Raw genomic sequence first — 19,234 nt, 5'->3', positions numbered from 1 at the left:
TTAGAGCTTGAGCAACTAGATGTGAAGACAACATTCTTGCATGGTGAGTTAGAGGAGCAAATTTATATGAATTAGCCTGAGGGATTTGTCACTTCAGGTATGGAAAACCATGTTTGTTTACTTAAGAAATCTTTATATGGTCTGAAATAGTCGCCTAGGCAGTGGTACAAAAGATTTGATACATTCATGATTCGTAATGGCGTTGTTCGTAGTTCATATGACAGTTGTGTGTATCGTAAAAAGCTTTTAGGTGATTCCTTTATCTATTTGCTATTGTATGTAGATGACATGTTTATTGCTGCTAAAAACGTCACATATTAACATTATGAAAAAGTAGTTAAGTGATCAGTTTGAGATGAAGGATTTGGGTGCTGCAAAGAAGATTTTGGGAATGGAAATCACTAGGGATAGAAGTGTTGGGAAGCTTTTCTTGTCTTAGTAGGCCTATGTTGAGAAAGTGCTTAAGCGTTTCAATATGAATAATGCTAAACCTATGACTATTCCATTTGCTGCTCACTTCAAGTTATCTGTAGACATGTCATAAAAAACAAATTAGGAGATGGAACGTATGTTTAATGTTCCTTATTTAAGTGTTATTGGTAGTATCATATATGTTATGGTTTGCACCAGACCTGACATTTCGCATGCAGTTAGTGTTCTGAGTAGATACATGGCGTGTCTTGGGAAAGTGCATTTGCAGGCAGTGAAATGGATTCTAAGATATTTGAAGGGTACAATAAATGTTGGTTTGACATTTGACAGGGCCAAGATGAGTGATTCAGTTGTTGGCTATGTTGATTTAGATTTTGCAGGGAACTTAGACAAAAGGAGATCTCTAACGGGTTATTTGTTTACTCTCTCTAGAAGTGCTATTAGTTGGAAGGCAACATTGCAAGCTACAGTTGCTTTGTCTATCACAGAGGCTGAATATATGACTTTAGCAGAGGTAGTAAAGGAAGCTTTATGGTTACATGGTTTAGTGGGTAATTTTTGTGACACCCCTTACTCGTGTACAGTATACCCGAGTAAGTAATGCCATACGGTGTACTGGCACACTCTAATATACCTTACTTAATTAGTGTCATGCTTTTGAAGTTAATTTATGAAATATGATTTATTTTAACCATTTATCAAAAGTATTATTCATTTGAGGTTCCGAAGATTTTAAAGAAAATCCGGCGGAGTACCGGCTAAAAATGGAGAAAACCATTCTTCGGAACCTGTGAAAACACTTCCAAATAATTTTCAAACAAACCCAACTTCAATTCATCAACAGAGTCTCAATATCAAAAACTCAACAATATTTCTCAATTTCAGTTCTCAATAGCCTTTTCATTTCTCAAACATCCATTTCTCATATACAAGCGATAAATACATGCTCAAATTTTTGCATTCATAGTCATAACTTTCATTATTTACATGAACATCAAAATATATTATATGAGTTCAAATACATATGAGAAAGTAAAAATCTGCTACAAAATATCAAAATGACAAAATGACACCTAGTGCCCTACCAATGCAATCGCAGTAGTGAGGTGACACGGACATCGAGCGTAATCCGGATGGACTCATCCATGCGTGGTCTACTGGGCTCACGATCGAGTTCTCCAGTACCTACGCGTGGCAAAAGCAACGCGCTAAGCAATAATGCTTAGTGGTGCAATAATATAATAGAAGAAAATAACAAGAAAATAAATGTGTATAGAATGTGTATGCTTTCTTTGTTTGGTATTGATATATTCATTGTTTTATTAACGTTGTTCACTTTTATTCCTTTGGTTGCCCCAAGTAACCTACACTAGATGACTGGACTGGATAACGGGTAAACTGGCACTGGGTACCTAGTACCTCAGGCCGTCACACCATCGGTCACATATGCATCTCCGGTGTAATGAGCAGCTAACAAGTCAGTAAATATATCGTGCACAAGGCCAAAGCTCAATACAAAGTCGAGTGGCTAAAAGCCATAAAATCACAGAATGGCATATTGCCATTTGCAAGATCGCTAATCGAACCCTATTGGCATGCCAAACTATCCAAACCAATCTTGTTAGGTATACTAGGGCATTTGAAACTTTTAAATTCTTCAATTTGTGAATTTCAAATTTTTGGTGTCACTATTCATCATTGGTCAACAAAAATGTTGACTTTTAGAATAAAAATGTGTACATTGACTTTGGCACTCCCCACATACCACATTTGGTGTTTAAAACTTGTTGGCATTAAGTGTTAATACCATTCCAAAGTGTAACTCAACACAAGCAGAATTTTCAGTTTTGATGAGTCAACTTCACTGTTCCATTGGACACTGTTACTGTGGGAATTTGAAGAAATGTAAAACATGAAAGTTGTTCCTTATTTTGTCTAGTTGAATTTATTTTTTTGAATCACTCCATTTGGAGTTTTGTAGCTCCAGATATGGTCCAAAAACCATAGCTGGCCGGATTTGTATTCTGCAGAAAATACCATATCTACAGTAGCATGAACAGTGACTGCCATAGCCATTTGGGTTAGGTTCTGGCCATAATTTGGGGTAGGTTTCTTCATGAAAGTTGTTTTTCTATGTCTTAACTTGTTTCTGTAAAAATTTCAGGTCAATTGACCAAATCTACAGTGAGTTATGGCCAAATGAACAGTTACTGTTCATTTGGTCAAATTCTGCAGAATCAGTGCAGGGTATCCGGATTGGGGCCAAGTTTTGGTCCTCTTGCTTTGGTCTTTTGGGCATGGTTTCTTCAGCAAAAATGTGTCATTATAAGCCTAGTTTCATGTCCAATTAGCCAAACACCAATTGGACCTACACAGCCAAAGTTATGGCTGTGTAAATGGACTGAATTTTCAGTCACCATTCTGCACCCTCTAGGCAGCACACACCTTCCCTTTGCCATGCTTTATTCCAGTCCCAATTAAGGTCAAATTCCTTCAAATGGTCACTAATTGACCATTAGGATGTACTTTAACAATTTCATAAGCCAAGCTAATTTTTATTCCCCAAAACCCTAGCTTCACAATATAATTTCTACAAGGTGCCTTAGTTAGCATACCAATTCATCACCTATATATATATATATATATATATATATATATATATATATATCATCAACATCATTTTTAGTCCACTTTAAGACCAACAAAACACTTATTCCTATACCTTCAATAGGGCTGCCGAATTCTATATTGAACATACACATGAGTTTGGTTCATTTCATTCACAAATACTTGTTGGTTTCAAGTCCTTAACATAGAAATTAAAAGTTTTAAGTGTATATATGCACTAACCTCAAGTGGCAGAATTTTTCCAAGCCCTAAACTTCAATTTCCTTCCTCTTGTTGGCTGCCAAGAGCTTTGTCTAGGTGTGGGATTAATTTTTGATGAAGGGACTTATGGGTTTTAGGGTGAGGAAGCATGGAAATTTGAAGCTTGAAAGAGCTTTCATGGAGGTGGCTATGGGACTAGGGTTTCGGCTGGTTTCTTTTGGGGAGGATGGCTGCTGAAATTTTTAATCTTTTAGTCTTCATTTAGTCTCTTTATTAGTTAGTCAAATGGTAGATTAATTGTGATTGGTTGGAAGTTTTAAATGACATCACATTGATGTCATAATTTGCAATTTATTGATTTTTCTTCTCTTTTCTCCACTACTCAATTCCAATTTAATTTCTAGTAATGTTTATTCATATTTTATGTCATATTAATTATTTACACCACTGGACAAGTCGGCCAAAAATCACCTCTGAAGGCGAAATGACCAAAATGCCCTCCGTTTGGCTTAACGGGTCAAAATTGTCTGTACCGATTGAAATATTTTTCTAGGTATTTTCTTAGCATTCTAATGCCATAGGAACCTCAATGACCCTTCTCTGGAGTCCCAAAAATTATTTTATAATTTTTCCCCCGGGTCTAGGGCTCCTAGTTGCGAGAACCGCAACTTCCCTCCTGATTACCGTCGCTTGGGCACCTACTGCTTTACTTGGTTGTATTTTATTTCTAAAAATTTTACTAAGTGTTTCTTATTAATATTTGAGTTAATTTTGGTCCTCACTTAAGTTTAATTATTTTTCCGACGTTCTAGCCGTCTGCATCGACACCGGTCACGAATGAGATTGTACGAAGTGGTTACCGGGAGGGTGTTACAACTCTTCCCCTCTAATTTAAATTTCGTCCTCGAAATTTACCTGATGCAAACAGTTGAGGGAACTGTTTCCTCATCGTCTCTTCATTTTCCCAAGTTGCCTCCTCGGTGTTATGGTGCCTCCAAAGCACTTTCACCCGTGGAATCTGCTTGTTCCTCAATTCTTTTACTTCCCGAGCCAGGATCCGTAGAGGTTCTTCTTCATATGTCAAATCCGGCTGTATTTCAATTTCTTCTCTGGAGATGACATGTGAAGGATCTGAGCGGTATCTCCTGAGCATGGACACGTGGAACACATTGTGGATCTTGTCCAGCTCTGGTGGTAAAGCTAGCCTGTAGGCTACTGGTCCCACACGTTCAATGACTTCATATGGGCCAATGAACCTAGGGCTCAACTTACCTTTTCTTCCAAACCTCAACACCTTTTTCCACGGTGAAACCTCGAGGAACACTTTGTCGCCAACCACATATTCTATTTCTTTCCTCTTCAGGTCGGCATAAGATTTCTGTCTGTCTGAGGCAACCTTCAAGTTGGCTTTGATTAATTTCACTTTCTCCTCAGTCTGTTTCACTGTGTCCGCCCTACCAGCTTTGTTCGCCCAATTCAGTCCAAAGACACCGAGTTCTACATTTTCTCCCATACAGTGCTTCATATGGGGCCATTTGAATGCTAGCTTGGTAGCTATTGTTGTATGCAAATTCTGCCAGTAGGAGGTATCTATCCCAACTTCCCTCAAACTCAATAACACAACTCCTCAGCATATCCTCAAGGACCTGACATATATTTCACGTTATTGTTATCATTTCAATTCAATATTTGTATCAATTTCATGGGTTTCAATTGTTTACCTGGATTACTCTTTCAGATTGCCCATCCGTCTGAGGATGGAAAGTCTTTGAAATGGAGTTGTGTACCCAAGGATTCATGCAACTTCTTCCAGAATCTCGATGTAAACCTTGGGTCTCGATCAGATATGATGGAAAGTGGAATTCCATGCAATCTAACTATCTCACTGATATACAATTCTGCTAACTTCTCCAGTGAGTAGTCAGTCCTAACTGGCAGAAAGTGTGCTGACTTTGTCAATCTATCAACTATTACCCATGCTGCATCATGTTTCCTCTGGGTGAGAGGTAGACCACTTATAAAATCCATGGTGACCCTATCCCATTTCCATTCAGGTATGCGTATAGGCTGTAGCAAACCTGATGGAACTTGATGTTCTGCCTTGACTTGCTGACATGTCAAGCATTTAGTCACATAGTCAGCTATGTCCTTTTTCATACCAGGCCACCAATATTGAAGCTTCAGGTCATGATACATCTTTGTACTTCCTGGGTGCATAGCATATACACTAGTGTGTGCCTCTTTTAGAATACTAGCTTTCAATTCCCCATCATCTGGTACACACAGTCTTTCTTTGTAATACAGACACCCATCTGCTTTCACCCCATAGTCAGTTGCTTTTCCCTCTGAGATCTTGCTCATAATAGCCATTAACTTATCATCTGCCTTTTGCCCATCTAGTATCTGCTGTAGCAGGTTTGGTCTCACTTGCAACTCAGCCAAAATAGCTCCATCTCGAACCAAAGTTAGACGGGCATTCAATGATCTCAAAGCTGTGATGGACTTTCTGCTCAAAGCATCAGCAACTACATTTGCCTTCCCAGGATGGTAGTCAATTACACAGTCATAATCCTTCAGGAACTCAATCCATCGCCTCTGTCTAAGGTTGAGCTCCTTCTGGGTTGGTAAGTATTTTAGGCTTTTGTGGTCCGTGTAAATGTAGCACTTTTCACCATACAAGTAATGCCTCCATATCTTCAGTGCGAAGATAATTGCTGCAAGCTCTAAATCATGGGTAGGGTAGTTCTGTTCATGTGGCCTTAACTGCCTGGAAGCATAGGCGACCACCTTCCCCTCTTGCATCAATACACACCCTAGCCCATTATGTGAGGCATCACTGTAGACCACAAAGTCTTTTCTCGACAATCGTGTTAACACCGGTGCCTCTGTCACAACATAGCCTTCAACTTCTCAAAACTGGTCCGACACTTGTCATTCCAAATCAAATCGACATTCTTGTGTAACAACTTGGTCATTAGAGCAATATTAGGGAAAATCCTTCACAAATCTTCTGTAATACCCAGCTAGCCCCAAGAAGCTTCGACCTCGCTTGTATTCTGGGAGGCTTCCATTCCATCATCGCTTCTATTTTCTTGGGATCCACCTAATCCCATCACCGACACTATGTGTCCAAGGAATGCAATCTCATTCAACCAAAAGTCACACTTGGACAACTTAGCATACAGCCTCCTTTCCTCTCGTGGTTTGCGTAACAATCCTCAAATGCTCATCATGTTCTTCCTGGTCTTGGAATACACCGAATATCATCAATAAAGACCACTACGAACCGATCCGGTATGGATGGAAGATACGGTTCATAAGGTCCATGAATGTCTGGTGCATTTGTTAGGCCAAAGGGCATCACCGTAAACTCATAATGCCCATATCGGGTCCCGAATGCGCTTTGGCACATCTGCATCCTTCACCCTCAACTGATGATACCCTGATCTGAGATCAATCTTGGAAAATACTCCTGCTCCCTTCAACTGATCAAACAGATCATCAATTCTAGGCAACGGATATTTGTTCTTCACAGTCACTTTATTCAACTGCCGGTAATCAATACAAAGCCTCAAAGTCCCATCCTTCTTTTTCACAAACAGCACTGGAGCTCCCCATGGTGACACATCGGCGTATGAACCCCTTATCCAGCAACTCTTGCAATTGAGTTTTCAACTCCCTCAATTCAGTGGGTGCCATCCTATAAGGAGCAATGGAAATGGGTGCTGTACCCGGTAGTGTCTCAATAGCAAATTCAACTTCCCTTTCTGGTGGCAAACCAGGCAACTCTTCAGGAAATACCTCTGGGAAGTCTCTCACTGTGGGTATGTCACTCAGGTTTGGCTTAGCCTGCCTAGTATCCACCACATGTGCTAGGTAGGCTTCACAGCCTTTTCTCATCATTCTTCTTGCAACTGTGGCTGAGATGACATTGGACAAGAAATCTGTCCTTTCCCCCACAACTGTGATCTCATTACCCTCAGGGGTTTTCAAAGAAATTCTCTTCAATTTGCAATCAACTATTGCCTGATGACGTGACAACCAGTCCATTCCCAAAATCACGTCAAACTCATGGAAGGGCAACTCAATCAAGTCCGCCAAGAATTCATACCCCTGAATCCTTAATGGGCAACCCTTGTACACTTTGTTCACCACTACACTGTGGCCCAATGGATTAGTGACCAGAATGTCTTGGTCACTCTCCCCTACTAGTATCCCCCTTTCTACAGGTAGATTGATGCAGATGTATGAATGAGTGGATCCTGGATCCACCAATGCATGCACAGGTGTAGTGTAGAGGGAGAACGTACCCCTGATGACGTCCGGGGCATCTTCCTCCTCCTGAGCTCTCAAGGCATAATTTCTGGCAGGTGGTCTGTTATCTGGCCTCTTTGCTGGCTCAGATGCAGGCCTCTGAGATGGTCCCACAGCTTCGGATTTACCAGACCTTCTACCCCTTGGTGGTGCAGGAGCAGGTCTGTCTGCTTGTGTTGGAGCAGCTGTAGTAGTTCTGTGTGGACAGTTCTTCAACTGATGCTCTGTTGACCCACACCTCAAGCAGGCACCAGTTACTCTCCAACACTCCCCCTTATGCCACTTCAGGCAGTGTGGACATGCAGAAGATGTTGGGGCTGGTCCCCTGAACCCCATCCCTGGAGAGCTGCCCACTGATGGTGTGGACTGACCTCTCCTAGGGGTGAACTGTGGCCTGGGCCCCTGAGACTGACCCTGACCCTGTGGCTGAGCTGAACTCTGTGCAGGAGGACCCTTAAACTTCTTCCCAAATCCAGGAGCGGAACTAGACTGACCTGGTCCCCTCTTCTGCTGTCTCTCTCTTCTAGTTTGCTCACTAATTCTTACTTTTTCCACCTTTATTGCAGCTTCCACTAACTTGGTAAATTCTGTGATTCCCAAGGCAGTGAGCTGGATCTTGATGTTGTCATTTAGTCCCTCTTCAAATCTCTTGCACCTTTCAGCTTCATTAAGGACTATCTCCCTTCCATAATGGCTTAATCGAACAAATTTCTTCTCATATCCGGCCACTGACAGCTGTCTCTGCCTCAGGTTAATAAACTCTCTTCTTCTCTCTTCCAGATATACAGTACCCACATATTTCTTCTTAAATTCTGAAAGAAAGAAGTCCCAAGTTACAGCTTCTGGCTGCACTTCACTGGACATGGTGTCCCACCACTCATAAGCATCATCTTGCAGCAGGGATACGGCAGCTTCTAGATTTTGCTCAGGGGTGCAGTGGAGTTGTTTCAAGACTCTGCCTGCCTGCTCAACCAATTCTCTACCGCAATGTAATCGTCTTCTCTCTTGCCATAGAAGTCCACAGCTCCAAACTTCCTTAGCCTTTCCAGGTGTGATTTCTACTGTGGAGCTGGTGGTGGTGGTGGTGCTGGCATTACCCCGGCCATTTGTCTAAAGAAGTCGGCCATTTGTTGGAACATGGCTCGGGAGGCCGAAAGGTGCTCGCTTGAGTCGGAGCAGATTCTCTCATGCCCCCGCCTCACCGCAGTGGAGCATGACTCTCCACTTCCTCCTCAACGGCTCTCTGAGATGAAGGATCCATATCCTATTCAAAATAAGAAAGATAAACAGATCTGCGTTAGTGTCACCTCGACTCTTACAAATGCAATGCATGGTATGGACTCAATCTAGGCCCAGAAACGCCTAAACCGTGCTCTGATACCACTAAATGTGACACCCCTTACTCGTACAAGATACCCGAGTAAGTAATGCCACACTGCAATCTGGCACACTCTAATATACCTTACTTAATTTGTGTCATGCTTTTGAAGTTAATTTATGAAATATGATTTATTTTAACCATTTATCAAAAGTATTATTCATTTGAGGTTCCGAAGATTTTAAAGAAAATCCGGCGGAGTATCGGCTAAAAATGGAGAAAACCATTCTTCGAAACCTGTGAAAACACTTCCAAATAATTTTCAAACAAACCCAACTTCAATTCATCAACAGAGTCTCAATATCAAAAACTCAACAATATTTCTCAATTTCAGTTCTCAATAGCCTTTTCATTTCTCAAACATCCATTTCTCATATACAAGCGATAAATACATGCTCAAATTTTTGCATTCATAGTCATAACTTTCATTATTTACATGAACATCAAAATATATTACATGAGTTCAAATACATATGAGAAAGTAAAAATCTACTACAAAATATCAAAATGACAAAATGACACCTAGTGCCCTACCAATGCACTGCAGGTAGTGAGGTGACACGGACACTGAGCAGAACTGCCGGATGGACTCACCCAGTCTGTGGTCTACTGGGCTCACGATCAGGATCTCCAGTACCTACGCGTGGCAAAAGCAACGCGCTAAGCAATAATGCTTAGTGGTGCAATAATATAATAGAAGAAAATAACAAGAAAATAAATGTGTATAGAATGTGTATGCTTTCTTTGTTTGGTATTGATATATTCATTGTTTTATTAACGTTGTTCACTTTTATTCCTTTGGTTACCCCAAGTAACCTACACTAGATGACTGGACTGGATAACGGGTAAACTGGCACTGGGTACCTAGTACCTCGGGCCGTCACACCATCGGTCACATATGCATCTCCCGGCAGTGCAATGTAGCTAACAAGTCAGTAAATATATCGAGCACAAGGCCAAAGCTCAATACAAAGTCGAGTGGCTAAAAGCCATAAAATCACTGAATGGCATATTGCCATGTGCGATCGCTAACTGAACCCTATTGGCATGCCAAACTATCCAAACCAATCTTGTTAGGTATACTAGGGCATTTGAAACTTTTAAATTCTTCAATTTGTGAATTTCAAATTTTTGGTGTCACTATTCATCATTGGTCAACAAAAATGTTGACTTTTAGAATAAAAATGTGTACATTGACTTTGGCACTCCCCACATACCACATTTGGTGTTTAAAACTTGTTGGCATTAAGTGTTAATACCATTCCAAAGTGTAACTCAACACAAGCAGAATTTTCAGTTTTGGTAAGTCAACTTCACTATTCCATTGGACACTGTTACTGTGGGAATTTGAAGAAATGTAAAACATGAAAGTTGTTCCTTATTTTGTCTAGTTGAATTTATTTTTTTGAATCACTCCATTTGGAGTTTTGTAGCTCCAGATATGGTCCAAAAACCACAGCTGGCCGGATTTGTATTCTGCAGAAAATACCATATCTACAGTAGCATGAACAGTGACTGCCATAGCCATTTGGGTTAGGTTCTGGCCATAATTTGGGGTAGGTTCCTTCATGAAAGTTGTTTGTCTATGTCTTAACTTGTTTCTGTAAAAATTTCAGGTCAATTGACCAAATCTACAGTGAGTTATGGCCAAATGAACAGTTACTGTTCATTTGGTCAAATTCTGCAGAATCAGTGCAGGGTATCCGGATTGGGGCCAAGTTTTGGTCCTCTTGCTTTGGTCTTTTGGGCATGGTTTCTTCAGCAAAAATGTGTCATTATAAGCCTAGTTTCATGTCCAATTAGCCAAACACCAATTAGACCTACACAGCCAAAGTTATGGCTGTGTAAATGGACTGAATTTTCAGTCACCATTCTGCACCCTCTAGGCAGCACACACCTTCCCTTTGCCATGCTTTATTCCAGTCCCAATTAAGGTCAAATTCCTTCAAATGGTCACTAATTGACCATTAGGATGTACTTTAACAATTTCATAAGCCAAGCTAATTTTTACTCCCCAAAACCCTAGCTTCACAATATAATTTCTACAAGGTGCCTTAGTTAGCATACCAATTCATCACCTATATATATCCTCAACATCATTTTTAGTCCACTTTAAGACCAACAAAACACTTATTCCTATACCTTCAATAGGGCTGCCGAATTCTATATTGAACATACACATGAGTTTGGTTCATTTCATTCACAAATACTTGTTGGTTTCAAGTCCTTAACATAGAAATTAAAAGTTTTAAGTGTATATATGCACTAACCTCAAGTGGCAGAATTTTTCCAAGCCCTAAACTTCAATTTCCTTCCTCTTGTTGGCTGCCAAGAGCTTTGTCTAGGTGTGGGATTAATTTTTGATGAAGGGACTTATGGGTTTTAGGGTGAGGAAGCATGGAAATTTGAAGCTTGAAAGAGCTTTCATGGAGGTGGCTATGGGACTAGGGTTTCGGCTGGTTTCTTTTGGGGAGGATGGCTGCTGAAATTTTTAATCTTTTAGTCTTCATTTAGTCTCTTTATTAGTTAGTCAAATGGTAGATTAATTGTGATTGGTTGGAAGTTTTAAATGACATCACATTGATGTCATAATTTGCAATTTATTGATTTTTCTTCTCTTTTCTCCACTACTCAATTCCAATTTAATTTCTAGTAATGTTTATTCATATTTTATGTCATATTAATTATTTACACCACTGGAAAAGTCGGCCAAAAATCACCTCTGAAGGCGAAATGACCAAAATGCCCTCCGTTTGGCTTAACGGGTCAAAATTGTCTGTACCGATTGAAATATTTTTCTAGGTATTTTCTTAGCATTCTAATGCCATAGGAACCTCAATGACCCTTCTCTGGAGTCCCATAAATTATTTTATAATTTTTCCCCCGGGTCTAGGGCTCCTAGTTGCGAATCGAACTTCCCTCCTGCTACCCATCGCTTGGGCACCTACTGCTTTACTTGGTTGTATTTTATTTCTAAAAATTTTACTAAGTGTTTCTTATTAATATTTGAGTTAATTTTGGTCCCTCACTTAAGTTTAATTATTTTTCCGGACGTTCTAGCTGTCCGGACCGACACCGGTCACCGGAACAGTAGAATGTACGGAGTGGTTACCGGGAGGGTGTTACAATTTTGGATTGATACGGAACAAGCAACAATGTTTTGTGATAGTCAGAGTGTAATACATCTCATAAAGAATCAAATTTACCATAGCGAACTAAGTATATTGATGTCAGATATCACTTCATTCAGGACAAAAATGTCTCAGGGAACTGTAGTTATGCAGAAAGTCTCTACACATGATAATCTAGCAGATATGATGACTAAGAAAGTCCCAGTCAGCAAGTTTAGGCATTGCCTAGACTTGGTTGGTGTTTGTAGTGCTTAATAGTGCCCTTGTAAGAGCATATGGTGAGACAGATTATTTTGTGGTTATTTTGTTGATGACAGAGGGAATTTAAGCTAAGGGGAAGAATTATTATTTTTTATGTGGCTTGAATTTTGAATATGTTTTCATGGACCCGAATTGTGATCCGACCCGAAAGTTTCACGCCACTTTTTGCAGAAGAGTAGTGAGATATTCAGAAAATACACTAGGGTTAGGGTTTGAGAGTTTTGAGTGATTGTATCTTCCTTTTTTTTTCATCATAGTGAAACTTTTTCTCTTGTCTTGCCCATGAACATAGACCTTACGGTCGAACCACGTTAAATTCTATGTTATTCTTTTTCTCTTTTCTATACTATGTGATTACGATTTATGTGTGTGCTTTAGATTTGCATGCCTGTTCTAACAGTTTCTAGTTTGTGCATAAATTAATATTCTCACACTCATTGCACATCATTTTCTTATTATTAAACATTCCAAATTTTCAATAGATATCATTTGGAGTTCCTATGGAGTATCATCTTCTTCCCATCTTTGCTTTATTCTGTATAAGTACTAAATTCTGTTCTATATATGCTTAATTATTTTTAAAAAAACAATTGTGATTATATATATGTGTGTGTGTGTGTGTGTGTGTGTGTGTGTGTGTGTGTGTGTCAGAAACTAATTAATATAAGTTTGGCAGCTTACTCTAAGAGGAAGTAATGCTTATTTGCCGGCAGAGGTGTATTGGAAGTCCATGTTACCAGACACTTCCATGCCCAAAGCTATACAAGATCTTTTACAGCCCAGTTAGTTTCATTTTCTCTTTATTTTACAATCGCCGTATTAGTGACAAATAATCCATTACAAGTTTATTTATTTATTTATTTTGCTTCAATATATAAAATATTAAATTGCCAACCCCGAGGGCCCCCCCCCCCTTCTTTTGGAATGCTATTGTATTGTGAAAATCAGTACACTTTGATTCACGTGAAGCATTATCTTTTTCTTGATTTGCAATTATATATTGCATGCAGGAAATGAAATCACTATTTCATTTGCAGAGAACGACTCTATCAACCGTAGGGCAGAATATAGAGGAGCTGGGTATGATGTTGCCTATTGTAATGAATTGAGAAAAACTAGTTTCATATCGAGTACAGCCACTATATTCTTCTTATGTGATGATCTCCTTCCTCACAAAAACATGACCTTTAATTTTACTAAATCAGACAAAACCTCCAGTTTCTAGCCAAGAAAAATTGTTGAAACCATACCATTTTCAAGTAATATGTTACCACAAATTCTCAAATATTTTTTCATAAAAACTTCGTCAAAGGAAGCTCAAATTGCAAAATGAACAATTGAAGATTGTGAAGCACCAAATATTAGGGGAGAAAATAAATATTATGCTAGATTTTCATGTTAGAGTCCAAGTCCAATAGGAATTAGGAAGTATAACTAATTTAGGAAGTATAATTAGTTTAGGAAGTTTAGTAGAATTTAAATTATGAAGTTTAATAATTAAAGTCCAAAAGGACTAGATTTTAGTGGCCTATATATATAAATAATTGGTTGGCCATTATATGGAATGTATTGCAGAGAGCCCACAAAGTGGAGAGGTGTGTTGCATTCCATGAGTTTTGTTTGAGTGATTTTGAGGGTGAAAAAAATAATTAGTGGTTGCAATTATTTTTTCTTAATAGTAGATTTGTTTGGTGGAGTAGGCTTACGCTGAACCACGTTAAATTTTGTGTTCTTTATTTTGTGTGGGTGTGATTTTTCACAAGTGGTATCAGAGCCTAGTTCGAGATGTCAAAGATAGCGAATACAAAATTTGAGGTGGAGCCGTTAGATGGGAAAAATAATTTTAGTTTATGGCAAAGTGTTTGCTGGTTTTTCAACCACCGCAAGTGCACGGATCACTAACAAGTAATAAAGTGATGAGTAGAGTATCGTTCCCACGAGGACCGTGTTGAGTACCAAACTATAGTGATTTTAATTATCTAAATGATCGAATTTTAGAGAAATAATAATTATATCTAAATTGAAAGAAATAAAATCTAAAAAATTAACTAAAATAAAATACTAATGGACAAAGGCATTCTAGAGCTAGGGGTTCACACTTCAATCAATTATAGAATCAATCTGATTCATTCAATAAATGGGAGATTATTACTTTGATAGAAATTAATCCTAAGTTATCTTAAGTCCTCTCTCAAGGCACTCAAGGTGTATTTTAATTAATATAAACCCTACTTTCATGGTGATTAAATTAATTAAAACCCTTTAAGATCTTTGATTAATTTTGGAACTCCACAAAGGTCATCAACCTATCTCTAGGTCAGATTTTCTAGGTTCAAAATCCCGATTTTCTAATATTAATCTTCACATTTCAGTCCTTCAATTAATATCTATAATCAATACTAAGTGGATACTAACACATAGCATGCATTAAGATCACAAGAGATTGAATCAAATAATAAAATACCCAATGTATTAAATAAAATCAAACCAGATCCATAATGAAAATTGAGTGCTACACCCTAACCCTAGAATAAAGGACCTACTCACCCTTGGTGAGTTTTACAATTAAGTTTATAAAAAGATAAAGAGAAGACATGAGAAGAAAATAGAGTGAAAGAACCCAGAAAGAGAGTTACAGCCTCGGACTTTTGGAACTTCAGCTGAAAATCCCTTAGAGAAATCTTGCAAATCTTGTTTTCTCCCTTACCTCCCTTGAAGTTGATGTGCATCCTTGAATGTAAATCGACTCCCCTTGAATGTAAATTCTGTTCTTGGTGTTAGTAGTATGCCCTAGAGCATATCATTTAGTATGTATCTTGTACATATTTTATTAATAAAAGGCAATTTCAATTTTTTGTTTACATAATGTATTTATGTGTAATAGAAAATGTCCATTGATATTTTGTTAGAAATTCTATACTTAAGTTATTAAGAATATGAGTGACAGTATTTCTAGCACAAAGTATCATAAATTGGTTCACAATCAAGGATACTTCATACAGGACATGACTTATCCAGAAAGATTGTATTCATGTTTGTTCCCAAGGTATTTATATGAGATATAAATAAGATGGAATGGTGAGTCTCATGCCATATAATAAACATGATAGGCACTTATACATGATAAGTAGGCCGAACCAGTGACGCATATGATAAGCACATGGAGTTTACTCTTGTCAATGCATTATCATATATCATATCAGTGCATATAATCTTTAAACCTGAGATAACACAGTTATCTTGTATATAGGTGGTTTGAGTTTGATACTGCTTTCATACTCGTACTGTGTATGGGTATATGGGCATGTGTTGGCTTCTACTAGTTATATATGGAGATAGGTGTTGATCAAGATGGAATCTGTTACCCTAAATAAATAGGAATGAAATCCTATGTTCATTTAATTGTTCTTGATGTCTCAAGTTCCTAGCCAGGACAGACAGATTTAATCAGAAAAGAGTTTCTGACAAGAAAATCTAATTAATCAAGAACTGGAATTAAAAGAGAATATAATATTCATAGCAAATAGGGTTTGACATAAACCATGACTCCAGCTCGAATTGGGATTTAGTGACAGAGAGATTCTAGCACATGGTAACATATAATTAAAGGTTCATTTAAGGTATTCCTTGTTACTGATTGGGTGGTCATGGCACGCTATGCTAGGTGTCAACCATGGTCTATGAGATACCTAAAATGATATTAAGAGTTAATATCATATCTCTTTGCCAATTAGTGATGAGCCTAGTAAGTCACACACATACACAAGATAATCACCAAGTAAAATGTGATTTAATTGATTAATTAAAGAGTTTAATTAATTAATTAAATAGGTTTGGTTTGCAATAAGATTGCAAAGTTCCTAATATGACTTGAAACTAAATCTAGGTTATTGGATGTATAATATAAGTTAAATTTATATTTAAAGTGCTTAAATATGAATTTAATTGTGAGAAATTAATTAATAGAGATTAATTAATTAATTTATATTTGATATAAATTGATTTGAAGAGGAGAAATAATGATTTTGGGTTGAGAACTCAAAATTACAACATAAGAGTAATTTGGTCATTTCACATGGTGACATGTGGCACCATGAGATGGTGACACATGGCATCATATAAGCTTGCTATTTGTCTTCCTATCATGTAAGATGATCAAAGTCAAGATTAAGTCTAGCTTTGACACTTGGCTTAATGTGATTAAGTTAATTAAAAATAAGATGCAATGTGGTGGTGACATGTGGCATAGGGTTTAAGTGATTACTTGACCTAATTATATAAAGAGATGTTATAAGAAAAAATCAGCCAACTCTTATTTTCTCTCATGTGTGGTGGCACACCTCTCTCCCTCTCTTCTCTTCATCTTGTCTCATCAATTCAAAGAGAATTGTTCAAAATCCTTTGAATTAAAATTGCTAGAAATTGTTTCTAGTGTCCTATACACATATACAACCTCTATAAAAGTAAAAACCCAAATTATAATTAGTTGGCAAGGCTTGAGAAGCTGATTTGGGGGCTGCCCATTGGTGATCTTGGTGTGGACAAGCTAGAGGGACAACACTTGGGGTCCCAGGTGCTTCCTAAAGGTGCCAATCACATCCATAGTGCATCAAAGAAGTTAGTGCTCTAACTCCTCTTTTAAACTAAGGTTTAAATGAATTAATTTGTTAATTCACAATCTTGAATGGTAAACATAGATCCTAATACATATTAAAAGTGTTTTAATATGCAATTGAGCATTGAAATTAATTAGACACATAAGAGATGTGGTATGATGCATGTAACCCTAAAAGAAAAATTTTTGAAATTCAATACTCTAATGAAATAATCACCATGCTTCCGCTCCTTCAATTGGTATCAGAGCCACTATATTTGCCATTTAGATTGATTATTAAGATTTAATTGTGTGATTGAATTGATCAAAAGCTATTTGGATTAACCAATGGTGGCGGCATGCATGTTGAGGTCCTCAAATGTGGCGGCTTGCATGGTTGTACACCAACCATGCACATGGTTTTGGGTTTTGATGTATGGGCTTGGTTTTTAAGGCCCATAATTAGGCCCATGCTTAATTAAATTGTTTAATTAAGAATTTTAATCACACAATTAAATTTTGATTCAATTGTTTGAATGAGATTCAAATCTGAATTTTTAAATTTGTTTGAATGAGATTCAAATCTGAATTTTTTAGTTGAATATAAGATATTCAATTTGATTTTAGTATGTATGTTTTATTTAATTGTTAAATGGTAATATGCATGATGGATGATCATGGACAATAAAAGACCAATGTGATTGGATTTATTTTTTTTTTATTTTTCTTTGTGTTGTAAAATAATTAATTTTATTTTTGGTGGCATGTATTATAAGAGTTGCAATAATTTGGGTTGTAATTTCATTTATTTAAGGACTTTAAAGTCCATATTCTTGTAAATTCGCCTTGGTATGCCAAGGATTACAATGTAATTAGATTGCAAGAAGATCAAGAATATTGGTGGGACCACTGGGAGGAATTCAAGATCAAGTGTTGATTATGTACTCCTTTAGCAACTCTTATAAAATGAATGAATGAAATGCACCTAGGAATGCCCTGATTCAATTCTTGGTGGCTCAGAATTGAATCCCTTAGAAAGTCCATGATCATACCATATTTATTATTTATCCATGTATGCATGAGATGTATGGGAATGTATGCAAGTATACGATATATGCATGCCAAATGAATAATGTGCAAAGTGAGACCATAATAGTAATTAAGCCAACCACTAAATCTTCCAAACAAATGATTAAGTTAGAAATAGTATAATTAAAGTAATTATATCATGGGCCTCTCCATTGAGGCAATTATTTTAAGAAATTTTAAATACTTGCATGTGATGCATTAAATTTAAGAGATTTTCTTAAGAATAATTATTAAGCATGAGATGTTGTAAATATGTAAATAAGTTGATGGCCAATAATGGATGTGCCTCAGGACATTAAAATTATTTGCATGTTTACTGGCTTAATGGGATCAACTTAACTAATACAAGATGAATCAATAATGGATGTACCTGAGATTTTGAGCATTAGGGGCTAGATAAATTATTGAACCTCACAGGAGATGTGATGGGTAATGAGTTGCTCACTTATAGTTTATTGTAATTCCAATAATGGATGTGCCTGAGGATGATCAATAAGACTATAAGAATTCAATCACCCACTAGAAATCCATCCCACTAGGATTTCCGTTTCCTACTTTGGAAGTGTAGGATTTGCTAAGTTAGTGGGAGGACCAATTTGATTAAAAGACCATAATCATTTTGGTTAATTACTTGATACATTTACTAATTAATCTAGTTATTTTTTGCAGTTATTCTTCTGATAATAATGAGCACACAACAACCGCCACCATCCAATATACTTGCGAGCATACTTGATCACAATATGTTAACGGGACCTAATCTTTCAGATTGGCTAAGAAATTTAAAACTTGTCCTGAACCTAGAACTTATTAGATATGTTCTAGACTCAAACGTTCCTAGTCCCTTACCTCCAGAGGCCACTCAAGAGGAACATGATACTTTGGACAAGTGGAAGGAGCATGATATGAGAGCCAAATGTTACATGCTTGCTTCTATGAGTAATAAGTTATAGAAGCAGTATGAGAACATACAGAGTGCAAGTGAGATCCTTCTTCACCTGCAACAGTTGTATGGTGAGCACAGTAGGATGCTAGATATGAGATATCTAGATAGCTATTTCGCATGAGGATGTCTGAGGGACAGAATATAGGAGATCATGTCCACAAGATGATTCGTCTTATTGAGCAACTGGAACATCTTGACTTTAACATGGATTTCCAACTACAGACGGATTTGATCCTAAAGTCCCTACCTGAGTCATTTGG

At 37.5% G+C, this 19,234-nt stretch overlaps 1 pseudogene; it reads left to right on the top strand.

Annotated features, from left to right (window-relative positions):
* Positions 1-670: 670 nt before the first annotated feature.
* LOC131179396 (BURP domain protein RD22-like) overlaps positions 671-19,234 on the top strand; it is a 35,989-nt pseudogene continuing 17,425 nt past the window's right edge.

This window comes from Hevea brasiliensis, chromosome 4 (genome assembly GCF_030052815.1).
Source record: "Hevea brasiliensis isolate MT/VB/25A 57/8 chromosome 4, ASM3005281v1, whole genome shotgun sequence".
NCBI classification, from domain to species: domain Eukaryota; kingdom Viridiplantae; phylum Streptophyta; class Magnoliopsida; order Malpighiales; family Euphorbiaceae; genus Hevea; species Hevea brasiliensis.
This window is presented reverse-complemented; position numbering and strand designations above follow the sequence as displayed.